Source organism: Triturus cristatus, chromosome 10, assembly GCF_964204655.1.
Source record: "Triturus cristatus chromosome 10, aTriCri1.1, whole genome shotgun sequence".
NCBI classification, from domain to species: Eukaryota; Metazoa; Chordata; class Amphibia; order Caudata; family Salamandridae; genus Triturus; species Triturus cristatus.
In genome coordinates, this window is record NC_140593.1 from 83,469,125 (window position 1) to 83,489,589 (window position 20,465).

Below are 20,465 nucleotides of genomic sequence, written 5' to 3' on the forward strand. Positions count from 1 at the left end.
AAAATTCCTGCTATCTAATGAAACTCATGAGCAGGCCGGCCTGAAGTACTGGGACATTTCATGGCAGGATATTGGCTCTACAAGGCTGGAAGGGCTGGGATAGGTTCAGTCTCATTAGAGGCCAGGCTGAGCTCATGTTTTAGGGAACAACAATTCTTGCATTTCACCAGGTAGGGTATACTGTCCCCTCCCCGTTCCCCATTGAGATCTGGAGGGTGTGTATATACGTCAGTTATTGTTCCGAGACCAGCCACAAAACCCGCTCCTGAGATGGCGAAACAGAGGTGTCTCAGGATCCAATGACATGAATCTGCCTTTCAGCCAGAGCTACATTATTAGACCTTGTCCAAGTCAGTGCATGCGCTGTCGTTTGCAAGACATACTGTTTGTGTACAGTGGGCTTAGAGCCTGCCCATTGCCTACCATTGGTTGTCTTCATTGTCACTCTCATTTCCTTCCTTCGTATTTGTCAGCAGGTGTGCATGTTCCTTACACTTTTGGTGCGTGTCCCTTCTTTGGAGCATGGACGCATTACTAATCTCTTTCCACTGCTATCTTTTCAGGCGCTACTTTTTTCTTTTGGTTTAAGAACTCGATGAGAAGGCATGTGTTTACCAGCAGTCTCCTGGTGTCAGTGGTCGAAGTGGGGGAAAAAAAAGTAGTGGAACTGTGGGCGGAGAATCAGAGGGCGGGAATAACCCGTGTATTGGGTCAGTGGGTGGAGTCAGAGGTGTGGCAGAGTGAGCAAAATATCCCAATTTTTAGTATTTGTTTCCTATTTCACTAACCTGTTACAGCTTATTACCTTATTTAATTTAACCAATGGATACACATGTTTATTTAAGGCTTAATATGAGTTATTGACATTAAAAAACATTCACAATGTGGGATACGTTTCCAATCACAGAAGGGCCCAAATATCCTTAAAGGTGGAATCGCAAGCCATTTGTCTCCCAGCCATGAAGGTTGTCATCAGCACTTCTCCCTTTTTCCACAAGAGCAGTTCAAACATGAATGGCAAAATTTCCTGGTTTAGAAATGTTTTCCACATATTTATGGCTCTGCCATATTTGCCACATAATACATCATCTGCTGCATAATCTGACAATTTTAACTAGTAAATTGTTTATAGCTCAAACGGATCAAAAGTTCCTAAAAAATTTGACTTGTGCTGCTGTGAAGTGGAGAGCCCTTTGCAAAGGTTGACTGGTCACCTTTCTCACTGCTGCAGTTGTATGTTCCACTGGTATTAATAAGGAAAAATCTTTGCAGAGACTGTTAGCATGTTTAAAAATGACAAAATAATAAAGTATCAGAAAATTTACAGCACCGCTAATACCAGTGTAGGGTGTAAGAGCATTTTACATCACACATATTACACAGAGACAATCGATCATACGTGTGCATATCACTGTATAGGAAATGTTACATAAGACAAAGGACTACAAGGTGTAGGAGTCACATGACAACCATACTCGAAGGCAGCATAGTTTAATAGTGATTGGTCTGGAGAAACACAAACTCGGAATTGAAAACGTAATACCATGGTTGGGGGTTCCCTTTAATAATCAGAATTGACTTCTACCCAAATGAACCCTTTTTCTACTAAATTAGGATAATCAAAGACTGGGGAAAAAACCATAACGCTCTAATTTATACCTTGCAGTTTGCATGCAGCTCTTACATGACAGTTAATAGCTCACTGTTCTATGTTAGGATTTTAACGTATTAAATGCAAGTAACAATAGGGTTTCTCTGACAAAAGCAGTAACTCACTAGCTTATTTACATCATATGCACGTTGTGATCTGCATGGTACATGTTCTTAGTAGCAGGCACATTAACCCTCTGCGCTTTCTTTCCATGAGTCAAAACGTCCAAGATAAAACACCATCTGTCTACTCAGAACATTAATCACTGGAGTTATCATGACATTTTTATTGTTGCCGAAAAATGTTGGAGGCCAGGGAGGAGGCAGCAAGTGCTCTTAAAACCATTTTATTCTTGCAAACACGACACCCCCACCTGAAGTCAGCGCCAACCGCGGTCCATGCAGGTAACAGTGGCTGGGTGATGGGGCCGGGTAAGGGGGGATTTCGAGGGACGATGCAGAAGGAAAATTAATTGTTTATGTAATTTTCCCTCTGCATCGTCCCTCGAAATCCCCCTTTACTGCGCACCTCTGGCCCACCGCTGTTACCTGCCCAGACTGCGGCTGGTCAGCACCTGGTGCAGTTGCACTGCCCTAGAGCCGCCCTGCTCAAGGACCCTGTGGCCTCAGTGACAGAGTCACTGTCACTCTATGGTGTGCTGCTTCTTAGGCCTGCCTGCAAGACTGGAGGTGAACTTCAGAATGAATTGTAGCAGACAGGACTTCAAGATTAACCCACACTTGCCACTGCTAGGGTCCACCTGCTGGTGCTAAGACACCAGGGCTTTTAAGATCTTGCGGGGCCTTCTAAGGTGTAGTATGGGAATGTGCTCCCTCGGGAAGAGGGGTCTGGTGGACTGGTCATGAAGGCTGAACCTGGTTCCCCAGTTCCAAATTCAGCAGCTCTAACCAAAGTGCCACATACTGTCCCCACTGAACACCATTCTGCCCCACTGAGAGAAACTTGCACTGCATTGACCCGCTATAAACACCCAGATGTGAGACAATTCAAATTACGGACTAGACAAGAGCAATATGCTGCCTAAAAAACATTAACAACATCTTAGAAAAAAGCAAACACTCATAGGGAATGCAAGCTTAAGTAAAGTATGTGAAATGTAAGCAGGAACAACATGGTTACCTTTTTCTTTTTACACTAATTATTCACAACTTAGTGAGTGCTTTTGTCTAAAATGTTAAGGCCATGACTGCAGGGCCCAGAAGGAACCCGCTTCAATGCACATTGCTTATATCCTTACAAAAGGAAAGCAGTGTGGTTTAAAAATACCACGTTTGTGAATACAGAGCCGCAGTATGCATTTTGTTTTCCAATTCACCCAACAAGCAGGTATTTCAGTACCTCCAGGAATATCACACTTTCCGACCCAGGGAAAATATCGTTGTTCAAAGAGGGAGGAGACAACAAAAGTAGCGCTTCACTAGCAAACACTGTAAAGTGGCGCTAATGTGTTTAGGTGTGAATAAATCAATCTGGCCACCTTGCAACCACTTTGTCTTGCTTTAGTTAGTTAGTTATTTTTCATATTTTGAAGGTTTTGTTTGTCTCCACCCTGAGGCTGCACTTAGAAATTGAAATATGTCAGTAAAAGTCGACATTTCCAGCAAGGGTTCTTCTTTTTTGGATCCATTTCACAGGGGAGCAAATAAACAAAAGGTGGGAAGAAAAGGTAATACCTGTTTCTTGAAGTCTCAGTTTTTACTATATGAGGAGGAGCCAGACAGAGAGGGAAGAGGAGGACAAAGAGGGGGGCAGCTGCCAGCGGCAGGAGAACTGAACACTGTCCTTGTCTTCTTTGGGCAGGAAGGAAAAGACACTTTTCCTTCTCTGCCCGTTTCGCCCATCCCCAAAGGCTGAGCCTTAACCATCGGCCGTGGCGATTTCTGCCCTTGGGGAGGCATGTTTAAAATAGGAAAGTAGGGGAACGGACTCTAAGAAGTTAAAGAAGTAGGGGCACGCCGTGCCCTGCCGATCCCGCCCACTTCGACCACTGCCTGGTGTACTGCTCATGTACTTGTCATCCTCCAGTGCACTCGCTCTTGTTGCTCTTTTGCAACCTATGTGTGTCGTACGTGCCCCCCTCCGTAATGCCCTCATGCGCGTATCCCCCTGTGGTGATTTATCCAAGTTCGACGTTGCACGCTCTTTCATCTGATTGCTTCCCCCACCTGTGACATTTGCATCCTCTGTGCCCTACCCACGCCCACCTTTTAGCTTGTGCCTGAACCAGTGCTTAATTTTTAAAAAAAACATGTGCCGGGGCCCAATATAATTCGTATGAGGTCAGTGCAGCTCAACTCCGAGGAATACCATTTGAGCTGTACCAGGTGACCTAAAACTACCAGAGTTAAACACTGAGCTCGTTTAAAAGTAGATGGAGGGCGCCACCATGTGGTAGACTGTCATAAATATGCTGCTATTGAGGAAGTAGCAGGTTCTGAGCACCAGGAACCACCAGCGCAAATTAAGCACTGGCCCAGACCCCTTGCTTGTGTGTTGCTTCCCCCACACTACTTTTTTTCTTGCTTTTGTTAACCGTTCCAATTCGAATTAGAAAAGGTCAAAAAAGATTACGTGATTTTGCAGGTGTGCGCATTCCACAATTATGCATCCGGTAGCGTCACAGGGTTCATTTTTGCTCTTTTTAGAAGCCATGTTGCACAGCTAGAACAAGTGGTTTTGCCACTGCTTGTTCAGCCAATAGCATGCTGAGTCTTCCAGTATCACGTTTCCCTCTGTAAGCGTGTTCTCGGTGTTCTTGGTTGGAAAGCTGGGGCTGGCTGGCAGTCCCGCTCGTGGCAGGGAAGCAGGTGGCAGCAATGAGAAGATGTGTTGCTCGGCGCAGCCAGGGTCCACGCGGGATAGATCCGCGACAGATGTTCAAGAGATCCTTTTAAGATAAACAGACGTACTGATGATCTGAGAAGAACCCGTTCAGATAATCAGTCGCTGTAATAAAAAGATGGCAGGGGTTTGGCTGCCCTCCTGCGACAAGGTTGGTTGCAGATTGTAAACATTGACTAAAAGTCATGTTTCTTTTAGGAGCTTCCTTTAATGTGTTACAGCTGGTGCGGACGCTGGACTTAGTGAGGCCCCTTTAAGCAACAATAATATTTTACCGAAAAATGGTGATTAACAGACTTTTTTGCGCATGAAGTGGGAATGTGTGCTGTTGAAGTGATCGCACCTACGATTTTCCCTAAAACATTAACATTGTGTTTTTTTTTCCCTTTCACGATGATATTAATAACTTGGTTTTTTTTCGGAGGGGGGGGGGGGGGGGAGGTAGGTAGGACGGATGACTTCCAACCATAGCCAGCCAGAAGGCTTGCAAGTAAAATATGGTACTGTTACCAATTTTAAGAAACAATCACTAGAAGGATGACAGAAGGACATCACTGTCTTAATTCACACGTATCACAAGCAGGCTAAACACAGATCGCTGCAGCAGGCGCGTGAACCCGCCGTACTATCTGTCATGTTAATCCTCTGTCAGGCAGTGTTATTTTTTTTTGTCTTTGGAAGTTATTCAAGAGTCGAAACTGATCCCTTCACTTAATGTAAGCAATTTAATTTGTCTAGAGAAATAAAAAAAACCTTTGTTTAAAAAAGTACCTAGAAGGAAATCTTGCAGCATGGTAACCTCATAAGCCATTAGACCGTCTCTGGGTAAATTCGAAACCCTCGAAGAGCTTTTAAACGGTATAGATGTTCGCGGAGCGGACACAGACAGCCTATTTCCGGCACTCTCCTCTACCCCGGCCATATGTCACAGCTTGTCAGGTGACATAAACAAAAGGGATACAAAACACTCGCCAATAATGTCAATGTTATAGTGTCTGAAAGAGGTAATGAAAGCCCTCAAGGGACGACCCCGTAACCGCTGCACTCGGTTTCCCTCCCTCCCCCTCTCCCCTCACCCCCCCCCCCCCGCCCCCTCCAAATCCCTCAATTTGAACCAAGCCACTGGCGGGGATTTAAAAGCACGCAGTTGTATTAACCAATTCGAACCAAGTAATCCGTTCGCACGCAGATGCATTCATTAATTCTGTCGCGATCATTAATTTATTCAACAAATTAAATTATTTAATGCATGCATAAAGTCAATTATTTCTGTAAAAATTATTCATCCAGTGATGAGTTGGTTGAACATCTTGGTGCCAGTTCATCATCTCTGGTAAATCCTTCTTTTTTTATCTTAATTTTTCATTATTTTTTTTCAAAATTAAACAAATAATGATCATGAATTGAATGCCTTCATAGAAACATAAAGTGTCAACTGTACATAAAAAAATATAAGTAAAAATTAACTGAGAAAAACAAAGAAAAAAGTATTCCAAGTGCCACATACAATCGACACATCAAAATATAAATGTATGTAACAAAAACAAAAGACACACAATTGATGGACGGAATGCACAACAAATCAAAGCAGTCAAGAGATCTGGGTTAAATCCATCATTCTTTTGCTCACCATGCCACCCCGTTTTAGACCTGGCCATATGCGAATCAGTCTTGACCCTGTGCCTCATGGGAACAGTCCAGCCCGAACTGCCAAGCCAGGTGCTCCCTGGACCGCAAACAAGCATCCTAGGACCAGTTTAGGGGTTTAGCCCCTCATCAGCCAGGATAGCTTGAATCCAGTGGCAAAATGAGCCTGGAATCCATGTCTGAGCACACCCAGTGCACTTAGGGCGAGGAATCAAAAGACACAAATTGATGGACAGAATGCAGAACAAATCAAAACATTAACTACCAGTCAAGAGATCTCAGTTAAATCCATAATTCTTTTGCTCACCATGCCTCCCCAGTTTAGACCTGGCCATATGAAAATCAGTCTTGACCCTGTGCCTCATAGGAACAGTCCTGCCCGAACTGCCAAGCCATGTCTTCCCTGGACCGGAATCAAGCATCCTAGGACCGGTTTCAGGGTTTCACCCCTCATCTGCCAGGATAGCTTGAATCCAGTGGTAAAGTGAACCCAGTACCCACGTCTGGGCATATCCGGCGCACTTAGGACGAGGAAGCCAAAGACACACAATTGATGGACGGAATGCAGAACAAATCAAAACATTCACCTCCAGTCAAGAGATCCGGGTTAAATCCATCATTCATTTGCTCATCATGCCACCCCAGTTTAGACCTGGCCATATGCAAATCAGTCTTGACCTTGTGCCTCATGGGAACAGTCCAGCCAGAACTGCCAAGCCAGGTCCTCTCTGGACCGGAAACAAGCATCCTAGGACCGGTTTTGGGGTTTCACCCCATATCAGCCAGGATAGCTTGAATCTAGTAGCAAAGTTGAACAATTACAAAGTAACCAATGTAAACATTATATATTAAACATGTATAAACCCATCAGTATGAAGTGTAAATTTAAAGTAAGATACATCTGGCACCTTAGCCCTTCAACAGACTAGAGGTTAACTCGTTAATTGAGTCTTTTGGGCTGCGAGTAAACTGTGTACCTTGGGGTGAAACCCTCCTATCCTTTTTTGTGGCCCTGCCCTTTGGCATTCAGGTGGTCAGTGAGGTGAAAACCTCCCTCTCTGTGGCCTACCTTCTGACTGGACTTTAAGGGAGTCTGACTGTTCTATTACCGTTCCTGTAAGTCCAGGAGGAGTTTGATCCTGTGTCAGATGTGACTTTTACCTGTCTTTACCGCAATGCTTGAAGTGGAAAAAATTAGGGGTGTGCGGACTCGCAGAATTTCACTATGTGAAATTCCAAGGAGTTGTATAAAAACTCCATGAGATTCCGGCGAACGGGTGGAAATATGCGTGTCACACTGCTCGGGCTGTGATTTAGCGCCGGTAGGGCATTCCACGCTGAAACATCAGCACAAATGTCATCACGTGCAAGACTATGTAGCCATTCGAGTTGATTTTGCTGCCACTCGAGTAAAATATCTACTCAAGAAGCAGCCCCTGACCATGACCACTCGTGACAGCCCGCGTTAGAAAATCTTGCCGGAAGTTCTCCTAGTGACTAGAAATCTGCTAGGGGACCCCAAATGTCGCTTGCGCTCTCCAGCTCGCATTTCTGGAGCCTTGTCCGAGAAAGCATTCTGCCATGTGGCAACTGATGGAATTTTGCCAGAACTATGTGTTACATGAGTAACGTGGAGTCGCCAAATTCAGAAAATTCTGCAAACAGAATGAAATTCTCCACCCAGACCTAAACAATATTACTGGATGTACCCAGCCAGAGAACGCCACACCTGAATCTCCAACTGCACAGATGAGCTCACCCCGCTAGGCAACCCCGACAGACAACGCCCCAGGAAAGCTGCCTGGTTCACCACCACTCTCCAAGAAGCCAGACGCCCCTGCAGATGCCTGGAAAAGAACTTGAAAAACACCAAGACATCCGAACACCACAGCACCTACAAGGACGCCATGACAGACTATCACAATCAGATCAGAGCCACCAAGATGAACTTCATCCACAACAAAATCCTGGCCAACTCCACCAACTCCAAGGAACTTTTCAGTGTCATTCAAGATTTCACCAACCCATGCAGCAAAGCCACAGACATCAACCCATCCCAAGATCTCTGTGACAAGCTTGGAACCTATTTCCACCTCAAGATCAAAAACCTCTACAACAAATTCTTCGATCATTCATCAGGCGCCACAGACGGCCCCTGCCTCCCAGAAACACCAGCCAGCCCACCATTTCCAACTGGACACCGATCACGGCCGAAGACACCGCCTCGACCATGAAAAGCATCCACTCGGGGGCCCCCACCGACCCCTGCCCCCCTCACAACTACCACAGAGCCGCGGCCGCCATCGCACCCAACCTACAACGCACCATCAAAACCACCTTCAAAACAGGCACCTTCCCAGACAACTGGAAGTGCGCAGAAGTCAAACCTCTGCTCAAGAAGCCCACAGCTGACCCCACCGACCTCAAGAACTATCGGCCTTTCTCGCTCCTTCCCTTTGCAGCCAAAGTTGCAGAGAAACAGTCAACAGGAAACTGACACAATTAATTGAAGAGAATGCTGTCCCCGACCCGTCGCAATCCGGATTCCGAAGCAACCAGAGCACAGAGACCGCCCTACTCGCTGCCAAAGACGACATCCGAACCCTCCTTGACCAAGGCCACTCCGCAGCCCTCATCCTACTCGACCTATCAGCGGCCTACAACACCGTCTCCCACCGCACACTAGTCACCAGACTACACGATGCAGGCATACAAGTAACAGCCCTGGGCTGGATCCGATCATTCCTCACCCGAAGAAGCCAAAGGATCAGACTCCCACCCTTCCACTCCGACCCCACAAAAATCACCTGCAGAGTCCCACAGGGTTCATCCCGGAGCCCCACCCTCTTCAACATTTACATGCCCCCTTGCAGCCATCGTCTGACAACACGGCCGCAACATCGTATCCTATGCCGACGACACCCAGCTCATACTCTCCCTCACCAAAGACCCCACCACTGCCAAAATCAACTTCCAGAAAGGAATGCAAGACGTCACAGTCTGGATGACCAACAGCTGCCTGAAGCTCAACGCTGAGAAGACAGAAGTCCTCGTCCTCGGTATCACCCCTTCTGCATGGGACAGCACCTGGTGGCTGACCTCCCTCGGAAGGCCACCTACCCCCTCAGACCACGCCAAGAACCTCGGCATCGTACTCGACTCATCACTCACCATGAACCGACAGGTCAACGCCGTCACCTCCAGCTGCTTCATCACCCTCCGCAAGTCCTTCAAGTGGATCCCCCCTGATTGAAGGAAGACAGTCACCCAAGCACTCCTCACCAGCAGACTGGACTATGGAAACGCACTCCACGCCGGCATCAACAAGTCCCTACTCTGCAAACTCCAGACAATACAGAACACCGCCGCCAGACTCGTCCTCGGCATCCCCTGACATGAACTCATCAGCCAACACCTACGAAGTCTCCACTGGCTCCCAGTGGAGAAAAGAGTCACTTTCAAAATCCTCACTCACGCCTACAAATGCCTACACAACAACGGACCCAAATACCTCAATGACAGAATCAACTTGCACGTACCCAAAAGAAACCTCCGATCTTCCAACCTCGCACTGGCCAAAACCCCACGCATCCTCAGAGCAGGCGAAAGATCCTACTCTCACATTGCAGCCAAGACCTGGAACGAGCTACCGGCAGACATCAGACGCGCCCCCTCCCTGAACACCTTCAGGAAGACCCTCAAGACCTGGGTCTTCGGCTAAACAGATCTGCAGACCCCCCCCCCCCATTCCCGCTCAGCACCTTGAGACCCTCACGGGTGAGTAGCGTGCTTACAATTCCCTGATTGATTGATTGAATACCACAGTACCTGCTTGCTTTGGAGAAGTGCGGTACTCTCCGATCAAAGACTGCAATAGTGCTGAGAAGTGCAGGTACTCTTCCTTTTAAATGAAAGAAGTCCAGGTACTCAGTACCGGACAGTACCGGCCCATTTAAAGCACTGCTTTCCATGCACCCTATGACTATTTTTAGGTGTGGTTGGTGGGGGCAGGTTTCTTGCAAGCAACAGTGCTAATGGGCAAGTCCTAGACCTTTAAAACGCAGCTTGTGAGGAGGGAGGGCCTGATTGACTCCTTTGAAAGGAGACGGGCAATCACTTCATGGTGCGCTTTCATCTTTGTTCCCTTGTCCGTCCTTGCCAGTGCCAGCCCCCTTTCCAGGCAGGAAATGACCCACTACCAGTCTGTGCCCATCTGTACATCCCGAGTCATATCCGGCCAGGAACGCGCCATGACCTCACTACATCCTGTGCCCCATGAATGTAAACACCATTATAGCACCCTTTGCAATCTATTAATAAATCAAAATCACTGAGGCCAGGACCGGACAACCTTTTGTTCCCTAAGGCCTATGAACCAGTGTGTGTTCTGTAGGCAGTCTTTTAGCTGAGTGTGAGTCCACCCTGCCTCGGTGGGTCCATCCACTGGAAGTATAAGCCCTCGCCCAGCTTCTTCCAAGACTCACCAGTCTACCTCCATCCCAGGGCACCCCACTTCACCATCCCTAAGCCATCCTCATTCTGTGAGTTATCGTAGTTTATCCAGAACACAGCTAAACCCTCAAAAATGCCACGTTCCTCCATAAAAACAGTGGGGTATGTTTACAAGGACTTTGCAGCACACAAACGCCACTTTTATTGACGTTCCTATGGCGCAATGCCCTGCTCTATGTTTACAAGGTGGTGGTAAGCCACTTAATGTGGCTTAACACCACCTTGTAAATATGCTCCTTACCGCAGCAGTCCGCTGCGGCAAAGGGGCGGGCAATGGGTGTTGCTGAGGGCGTTCCACTGCAACACCTACTGCTTTCTGACCCTGCCCCCTGTTTACAAAAGGGGTGTAAATATGGGGCGGCACCAAAAATAATACCAAGGAAAACATGATCTTAAACAGGCGCAATGAGGAGAAATTATTAATTTCTCCTTGTTTTTGCTGTTTCTATATATTTTGCAGCACACATGGAAACTAGTAAACTATGGATTACAGAGGTTTACAGGTAAATTAACATATACATTAATAAAACGAATTTTGTTGCGTGCACTGCATCGCATTTGGGGTTGCAGTGCACGCAACGAAATTCGTTTTATTAATTTATATGTTAACTTACCTGTAAACCTCCGTAATCCATAGTTTACTAACCCCCACCCTGCCCATCCCCCTCCCCACATCACCGCCCTGCAGTTACTCCTACTACCGACCGCGGCTGCTTATATGCCTTCTAGGCTATGTCAACACACGTCAGACCCGAACTGTGAACTAACTTTCATGCTCTTGGTTCTTGCAAAACACAGGGTGTCTATCCACTGGGGTCACAGACCGGCGACCAAGGTCAAACATTGGCTGGATGACTCTGCTCACTTTCAGACTCTGTTGGGTGAATTTTGGAACCTGATGCCGGCTGCCAGCAGACCCCCGACATCTGGGGCCCTCTTGTCTCTTACCTGCAGCGCCTAGCTGCCACAGATAGCCCTGCCCCTAGCTCCCAGGTCGGGGCTGTATTGGATATCACCGACAGCGCTGCCGACAGGCCCCCTTTGCCACATCCATCCTCATACTCCCATAACAGTCTACCCTAAACCACGCCCTGGTGTCCATAGCCATGCGCTGTGCCTTCCAGGTCGAACATCCTTCGTATTTCTATTATATGTGTAAAGTGATAAGGTAACTGTGATTGCCTACTTGCCGCAATGACAACTGTATTGTGATGTGCTGCTTCTCTTTTGAATAAAGGTTCTGAAAAAAGAAAAAAAAAAGCTGAATCTGGTATATTTCCACATTTATTTAACCAATAAATATGCAGTTATGCTTGAATGCCTGCCAGGTTTCAATTATATGAACACCCGCAGAAGATAAGTCAATACACTTCTATGAAAATATGCACATTTCAGTATCAGCCTTGTGGATATCTACTGCTGTTCAAGCCTCTTTACTAAAGTTCCTTTCTTTTTGAACCCATTTACCTATCGATACACACAGGTATTGGTCTGGCAGTCATGGCAAAGTGTATTTAAAATCACCCAGAAAGCACTCAATTTCTGTTTTTACCCACATTTGAAAATAAATAGAGACAAGACAAGAAAATAAATGGTTTTGCGTCTATATTCATCTGTAAAAATCAGTAAAAATGGAAAACAGGGAGCCTTAGTTATGATGCCCTCATTTGTCATGACAATGTTCTCTTTCTTATGAAGCTGTTCTAAAAAAATGTAGCTTCTTGAAGAGGGCAAAGTACAGAAAAATTTAAAAACATTTAACTTCTCTTTTAATTTCTGGTTTCTTGAATCTTTCAGTGCCTCATAACACTTACATCATACTTATGTTCTGTACAAAACAGCTCCACAGAGCTGTTTATTTATAGGCCCAGGTGAAATTAGTGTTATAACAGCAAAAGGTCAGGAATTACGTGTTACGCTTGTTATGCAAAATTGCCCAAAATTATACTATTATGCCAGGTTGCATAAGTATGCTGCATTGACTGTAAAATTATAGTGTGGGAGTGCAGGAACAATGCAAACGGGCAGTCGTTCACAGCACAGTTTTGGTCTAGGTTTTTAGAGCAAAATGTGTTCTTGTATCCAAAATGAATGTGAGGACACATTTCACCCTAAAATATATTGGTAAATGCTGGATTTGCATTTCATGTAATTACTAGTGATCTTGTGGTATTTTTCGAAAATTCATGTGACTATGCAAAAGCAATTTAAGCGATTTTCGCACACCCCTATATACTTACTGAAAGAAGTGCTACTGTAGGAGTAAAGTGTGGACACAGACAAAACCCAACACTGAAGACCAGTTGTAAAACATAACTCTGATTCCCGGAATGAAAGAAGTGCACTTTGTATTACCAGAAGTGTATACAAATAGGTTTGTTTCCAGATTAGTGCACCCTTAAATATTTCACACCGGCTATTTTACTCAGAAGGTTTGTTCTTACTAAAATGGTGATATTGCACATCTTTACCAGACAAAATCATTGTTGGTGAATGACATTTGTTTTAATGGGATCTGGGGAGTGCGTACTCTTTGTTTCTTAAAATATTGTTGTATATTGTAAAGCGTTGGGATCCCTTTTAGGCCTCGACTAGCCAGTGCTTGCGCTGTCTCTTCGTGACATGCTGTATTCAGGATATACAAAAGACACACAATTGATGGATGGGGTGGCAAAGTGAGCTAAAGAATGATAATTAATTCAACCCAGATCTGTGACTGGAGGAGAGTGTCTGAAAAGTTTAAGCACTCTATCTATCATCCCCATGTCTTTGCTTTGTTCACCCTAAGTTGGCAGGGTATGCCCACACATAGGTCCCTTGCTCACTTTGCCACTAGATTCAAGCTAGCCTGGCTGATGAGGGGTGTTACCCAGAAACCAGTCCCAGGATGCTTGTTTCCGGTCCAGGGAGGACCTGACCTGGCAATTCGGGCTGGACTGTTCCCATGAGGCACAGGGCTAAGACTGATTTGCATGTGGCTGGGTCCACACTGGGGTGGCAAAGTGAGCTAAAGAATGGTGATGGACTCAATCCAGATCTGTGACTGGGGGTGATTGTCTGAAAAGCTTCAGCACTCCGTCCATCATCCCCTTTTTTTTTGCTTTGTTTGTCCTAAGTTGGCAGGATATCCCCAGACGTGGGTCCCTTGCTCACTTTGCCACTGGATTCAAGCTAGCCTGGTTGATGAAGGGTGTTACCCCGAAACCGGTCCCAGGATGCTTGTTTCTGGTCCAGGGAGGACCTGGCCTGGCAGTTTGGGTTGGACTGTTCCCATGAGGCACAGGGTCAAGGCTGATTTGCATATGGCTCGGTCCAAACTGGGGTGGCAAAGTGAGCTAAAGAATGGTTATCGACTCAACCCAAATCTGTGACTGGGGGTGAGCATCTGAAACGTTTCAGCACTCCGTCCATCATCCCCTCGTGTTTGCTGTATTTAGGATATGGGCATGAAGCTCCGTTTACTTTCCACCCATCTTTTTAATTGGCTCCTGTCACTGTCCTTTGTAAATGGTGGCTTTTCATTGGCCAATAGGCTTGCTTAGTAGTCCCTCCTTAGTTCCGCCTTTTCTCTTCTTGTAACCTCCCATGAGGACACCCCCTGTTACATGTGTTGTTACTTGAAACGTTTTATTTACAGTTTGTGAAAACTACTTTCTTTAATGACTTTCTCCTATAGCAGGCGCGACATGCTGTCCTGCAAACTTTGCTTTTTAAGCACCAGGACACCCATATTTTATCCTATCACTTTTGCCTTAACAATGGTGGCTGTTCCATAAACAATGCACAGGCTATAATATACTTTTGGGAAAACAGCCCTGCACGCCGCGCTTTATTTTATGTTTTTTGTTAACCACGCTTTCAAGTTTTTTCAATATCGTGGCACGCTTTATGCTCCAAAATGTCGGTCCCGAAATTCTTTTGGGATGCGCGGCTCGCCCATTGGCAATACAGAGTGAACCATGATAGTCACACGGTCTCCCAGACCACAGCCCCTTTTCAACAGTGCAATAGCACGGCATGATTGATGTTCAAAAATGGCAGCCGTGCATTTCTTTTGGTATGCGTAGCTCGCCCACTGGTTTTAATTTTTCTGTCAGTTTGCGCTTTATTTTATTTATTTTTTTTATCCGCGCTTTGAACTTTTTTCAACAGCGCGGCACGTTTTATGTTAAAAAATGTCACCCGCGCATTTCTTTTGGTATGTGCGGTGCGCCCACTGGCAACACACCGTGAACCATGGCAGCAGCGCGGTCTCCCAGGTCACAACCCTCGATGTTCAAAAATGGCGGCCCACATTTCATTTGTTATGCGCGGCTCGCCCGCTGGTTTCAATGTTTCTGTCAGCTCATTTGATGCTCATCTCTCTAGCTACCCAAAAAGCAAACTGAGGCTCTGCGCTGTTTTTGTGGCTTGAGTGAAAAATGTGAGTTTGTGCTGCATTGTCCGGCTGTCTGGGTGTGTGGCAACACTTTGTGGGGAAAAAAAGCTAATACAGTAAGTTTTGAGAAAAAAGCAAACTGCAATGCATATATATACTATTTTTGATCTATATTTGTCCCCAAACCGTACCACTTTAATGCGACTAACGCTGCCTTTAACCTGCTCTCTATACATAAAGAGCTTCCTAGAATTTCCAAGAGTGGGGTTACTCCTCTCCCAGGATACTAGCTTGATTTACCAGAAGCCACCCCAAATCCACTGGGAGACTGCACTTATTGTAGGGAATGTGCGCTCCGACTCCACTCTATCCTCTAAGCAACCCTCGCTGGAATGCTTCAAACAGCCGTTAGATGCACTGCTACCTTACGATCTATTGTGAAGTTCTAAAAGCGGAAAGTCTCTTCATGGTGTTTCTTGCAGTTCTGACCGCGACTGGAAATGCAGGGAAGGTTAACTTGATAGAATGAATGCATTAATACATTGTTTTGTGCCTGTCGCTGCTACGGTATCTTCCACTCCTGTCTTTATTTTTGGCTCTACAGAAACACGCACTTTTCACTTATAGTCCTTGCTTATGAGAAGCAAGGCTAGCCTTGCTTATCAGAAGCCGTACTGCCAGCCTTGCTTCTCATAAGCAACATCTATAGGAACAAAGTGCATGTTTATCCACGGCTTGCAGGTTTTCAAAACACATAAATAAAAGGCATTGCCATTTACATTGCTAATAGCTCAAACTCTCGCAAATGCGAGACCTGTTGCATTGCAAATGCTTGTTATCAATGCTGATAAAAATAACAAGATCCTGAGAAAGTACTTCTGCGTAATGGGCTCCTGCAGAATGCCATATACTTTGTTTTTCCTGGATATGGAATATAGTAATTCCAGATTTGTAAAGTGCCACTTTAGTCAATAGTCAATAACTACCGCATAATTTAGGTCTCTGAACCCACCTAATTCCAGTGGCTCTGGTTAAAGAATCAGTTTGATGCTTCATTTCCCTTGGGTGACTCAGCATTGACTCAGCAGCGCTGTGGATAAACGGGGCTGCTAGTGGCTTTCTCTGTGACGTCAGAGGTAGCCTATGTTTAGACAGTCCAGGCCAATTCTGACTTGCGAAGCAGCCTGGTGGGAGTAAAGAGGTGTACGGTGGTGCCTGATGCAGCGTTCTGCAGAGCCCCGTCTCTTCCCAGAAACGAGCCCCAGCCAAGGACACCCTGCTGTCAGTGCCGGTTGCTCCGCTAAGGCGGAGTAGCGTCGCCCCGCTGCTTTTTTGCAGTGAAATAAAGGGAAATAAAATGGTAATAACTAACTTTATTATCATTTTATTTTGTCCTACTTCTGGCAGCTTTTCATGAGGGGGAGGGAGAAGAGGAGGAGTGGTAGCACCCTTCTACGTTCCCTCTCGGGCCGGCCAGTCTTGCACACTTTGCATGTTCTCCATGCAGGCATTATAGCCTGCATGGAGAACATGCCCAGGCTCCCAGTCAGCGGCTGAGTGCCGTAACGTTGGGCCAGACCAATCACAATGCTGCATTGACCTCTTATTCTGCCTGTTTCTTATTTATAAGAGGCATGAGGTAAGGAATCAGCATTTAACACACCAAATTCCAGGAGGTTTGACTTTTCTCTCGGCCTTTCTTCCCATATGAATTTCGTCAGCTTTGGTCCTGTGAAATCTATTAGGAGAAATGAGCGACAGTGACACAAATCGTAATTGTGATCTCTGTGTAACCAGGTGTCTGCACATGGCTCAGTATGTAGCCCTGTGTTTGCAGCCAGGGCCAGGAGTGGAGGTGAGGTGGTTGTATGTAGCCTGCCTTCCTCCACCCATCAAGCTGTGAAGAGGGGTTACCTTAGTTGGCCTGCTTGGTGCAAATCCCACTGCTCTAGGGCGGGGAGTACAGGTGCAGTTTTTGACGATGCACATTTAGGGGCAGATTTACAAGCCCCTTGCGCCACTTTTGCGTCACTTTTAACATGGGAAAAGTTACGCAGAAGTGGAGCCAGAGGCTTGTAAATAAGCCCCTTAATGTATATGAACCAACTATGTTTGAGGCTTGCAGTTTTCTAGCCGACAAGGACATTTTTTTCTGAAAATATATTAAGAAATTCCTGCACATCAAAGTTGTTTTTAGGTTTGAGGTGTAAAGCACTGGCTCCTGCAATGGCAGAAATATTGTATTTTAGACCAAGTGGCTTTGATTGTGCCAGCTTCACCATTCCAGTGCTTAATTTGTAAAAAATAAAATCAGTGCCGGGGACCTCAGTCAGAAGAACCTGCAGCTTTCGACACCCATCGCTTCCGCCCGCACAGCCAATGACAGTACCAACATAACTACTAACCATCACAATTCAGACTTTTAATATACATAAAAAATTACCATTTCCGTTTTCCATTTCAACAAGCTTTATTTCGGTCATAAAAGGCCATAAAAAGTAAAAATTCCTATACAAATATAGCATTGTTATGACAATTCTTGAAAATTCATTGATGGCAAATTACAAAATATAGCCAAAGGAGCATTTGATTTTGTTCAATATCTTTGCACCAGGTAAAAACAAGAATGATTAAAACCAGATAAAAAATGTTAACATTTTAAAACTAAAAGCCACAAAAGTGCAGGGGGCATTTTTACTGATACCTGATGTCGAGCTATTCTTATAGCTTTTGATGGCAGGTATTAGTCAGTTTGAATGTATATTGAATTATGAAACAAATATGGTTGTGCTCATGACAAAGTTACACAAACAGCGCCGCCATGTGGCAGGCTGTCATAACTGCAGGTGTTCACAATAAAGTGGGGGTGCCGAGCACCGGAAACCACTCAGCTCAAATTAAGCAGTGCCATTGGCTTCTTTGGCTTAGGACCCTTCAGTCATTGGCTTGAGACACTGTCATTCACTTTTGGGTTAACCCACAAAAGTATTTTTATGCTACTTTTCATCTATTGGCTGTTTGGCTGTATTCTTTTGCCACTGGCATAACGAAACTTGAGGAGAGCCCTGAAACGTATATGGAGGGAGACCCCCATGCTCCAGACCCAGTCAGGAGCTCTCAGGTCAGGGCCTGTGCATAGTGCAGGGGGGGGGCACCACAGGGCCTACGGGGGCTTTTGTTACGCCTCTACCTTTTGTTTACAGTGGAATTAATAAAGGACTGTTTAACCTCCTAAAAGTAAACTATATCATCACATATTCATTGTTTATGCAATCCACGCACTGTGCACAAATAATAATCTTTTTTTAACTGTTTTGCACTTCAGACTATTGTTTGTGTCTGTCTTCGAATGTGAGCGTCAAACCTGGTGGCTTTGCCTAAGCTCGGTCTGTATATTTCTCACCGAACCCTGATTTTCCCTTCATTTTCCCAGTCACTATTTTTAACTTGGTGAATTTTGTGTAGTTTTTAGAAAGCTTTGGAAGTTGAAAAAACGAAGTTGAAATCGTTTTAATTAAGCCATAATGCAAGCTAGGGTCTGGGCTTTCAAAGATCAGCTGAGACTTACACATTCCAACCCCAGCACCAATCTCTCTCTCTCTCTACCCCTCCCAGTCACTTCTTTACTTGTGCAAAGGTTACAATACAGACCCCAAAGCAGCGAACACTGGGATGTTCAATCTAGGGGTGTGCAAAGATTTTACTGCGCGAGCAAAGGCTTGTGCAGTTCTGGATTCTTCGCCTGTTTCTGGTTTGCGGAGTTTCTGGGTCCCCTGTCCTTTTATGCTCGACAATAACTTTCCACTCAGGTTAATGCTAGTGAAACTGAATATCTTTTTCTCGCAAATACTGTGACCGTGTGTTGTGCTGACAGCTCACAAGCACTTTGCATGGCATGTGAACTCACACCTTGCATCGCTTTTCCTCGCCAGTGACTTCTTAACACGACGGAAAGGAGCGGCAGGTTACACTGTTACGAAAACTTTGCAAGAATTTGTAACGCACTTTCCACCGGTCATTGGTGGGTATTTTGTTCACAAGTCCTTTGCACAGCTTTTACACGAGTGACTCCACTTTTATGAGGCAGCGGTACATCAAATTCCACTCACATGTAAAAGTTCTGCAAAAGTTATTATTTTCTTGCAAACAGGGACATCCTGAGGATTTCGGGGACCCTGGGTCAAATTATTTTGGGGGCCCCTGATAGGAACAGCTTTGAATTTATGATCCAATTTCATCTCTTCTATGCCCCCCTCGACCAGGTCACTGACCGTGCAAAGGAACTCTGGTCCAAACTCTTTAAATGTGTTTACATCTAATATTCAGGGATAGTGATGTGTTTCCAATTTTATAATATATAATCAGCGCACTAATATTGCAAAACTTCTGTGCCCCCCCCCCAGCCTTTCTCATATGTGAGGTCCTGTTTTCATCTAAAAGAAAAGAATCGATGTGCCATGGCGTTGAAAAGAAAAATATTTCTCTGCAAAATGACTGTAATAGACCCCCATACACCATCCACATGAAAAATAAATTAAAGGAAATTCGTACTTAAAACTATATGAATCATTCAAGGTGATCGGGGCACGACTCTGCAGAAGGGAGCGGGCTCTAGCAGCCCCCCCCCCCCCCCACCCAGGGAGACAGGGGGCCTTAAGACATCTGAAGCTGGGCAGTGGCCTGTAACATAAGGCCAGTCCACACCCTCAGTGAGCTGAAAGCAGCTAGTGCCTCCCACCCTGGAGTACATACCTCAGTAATAACCGTTTCTGTAGCGCCCCAATGATTGAATGAATGAATAAATGGAAGGATTTGTAGAGTGCCTGGATACTACGAGTGTGTCCCGGCACTAGGCAGAGCCAGAAGAGAGGGTAGGAGGCATCTAATCCCTGAAACAGGCGCTTTTCAAATGTTTGTGGAATCATGTTTGATCCGGAATGCATCTGTGGGGGAAGGGAAGCTCCTTCCAGAGTTAGCTGCCATCGCCGAGCAGCAGACCCGCTCTATTCTTTCTATTCGTGAATGGAATGGGTAGTAAATGGGCGGACTGGGAGCTGAGGGCTCTTTTGGAGAGGTGGGGGGTCGTCCAGTTAAGAAGGTAACTTGGGCCGGTCTTATAAAAGGCTGAGAGTGGAATTGTCACTTCTTTAAATTAGACTCTTGCCTATACTTGCAGCCAGTGTCGCTGAAGGAGTGTCACTGGCCCCCAGGGTGCCATGCTGGGACTGTGCGGGCAGACAGACTTCCTGGCATCACAACATTGACTGCTGCTGTGGGTCCTCAGTCTCTAGGGTCGGTGGTAGGGACGTGAGCCACACACAAGCAGCGGGTACTGCAATGACGTGTCAGAGGCAGGATGACACCAAACGAAGGATTAAAGGCAGAGGGGCCCTGCAGAGATTGAAACCTTTGATC

General features: G+C 45.7%; 1 protein-coding gene across 1 annotated transcript in view; it reads right to left on the reverse strand.

Moving 5' to 3' along the window:
- ZNF385D (zinc finger protein 385D) overlaps positions 1-20,465 on the reverse strand; it is a 485,067-nt gene that overhangs the window by 454,784 nt on the left and 9,818 nt on the right. The window lies entirely within an intron of this gene.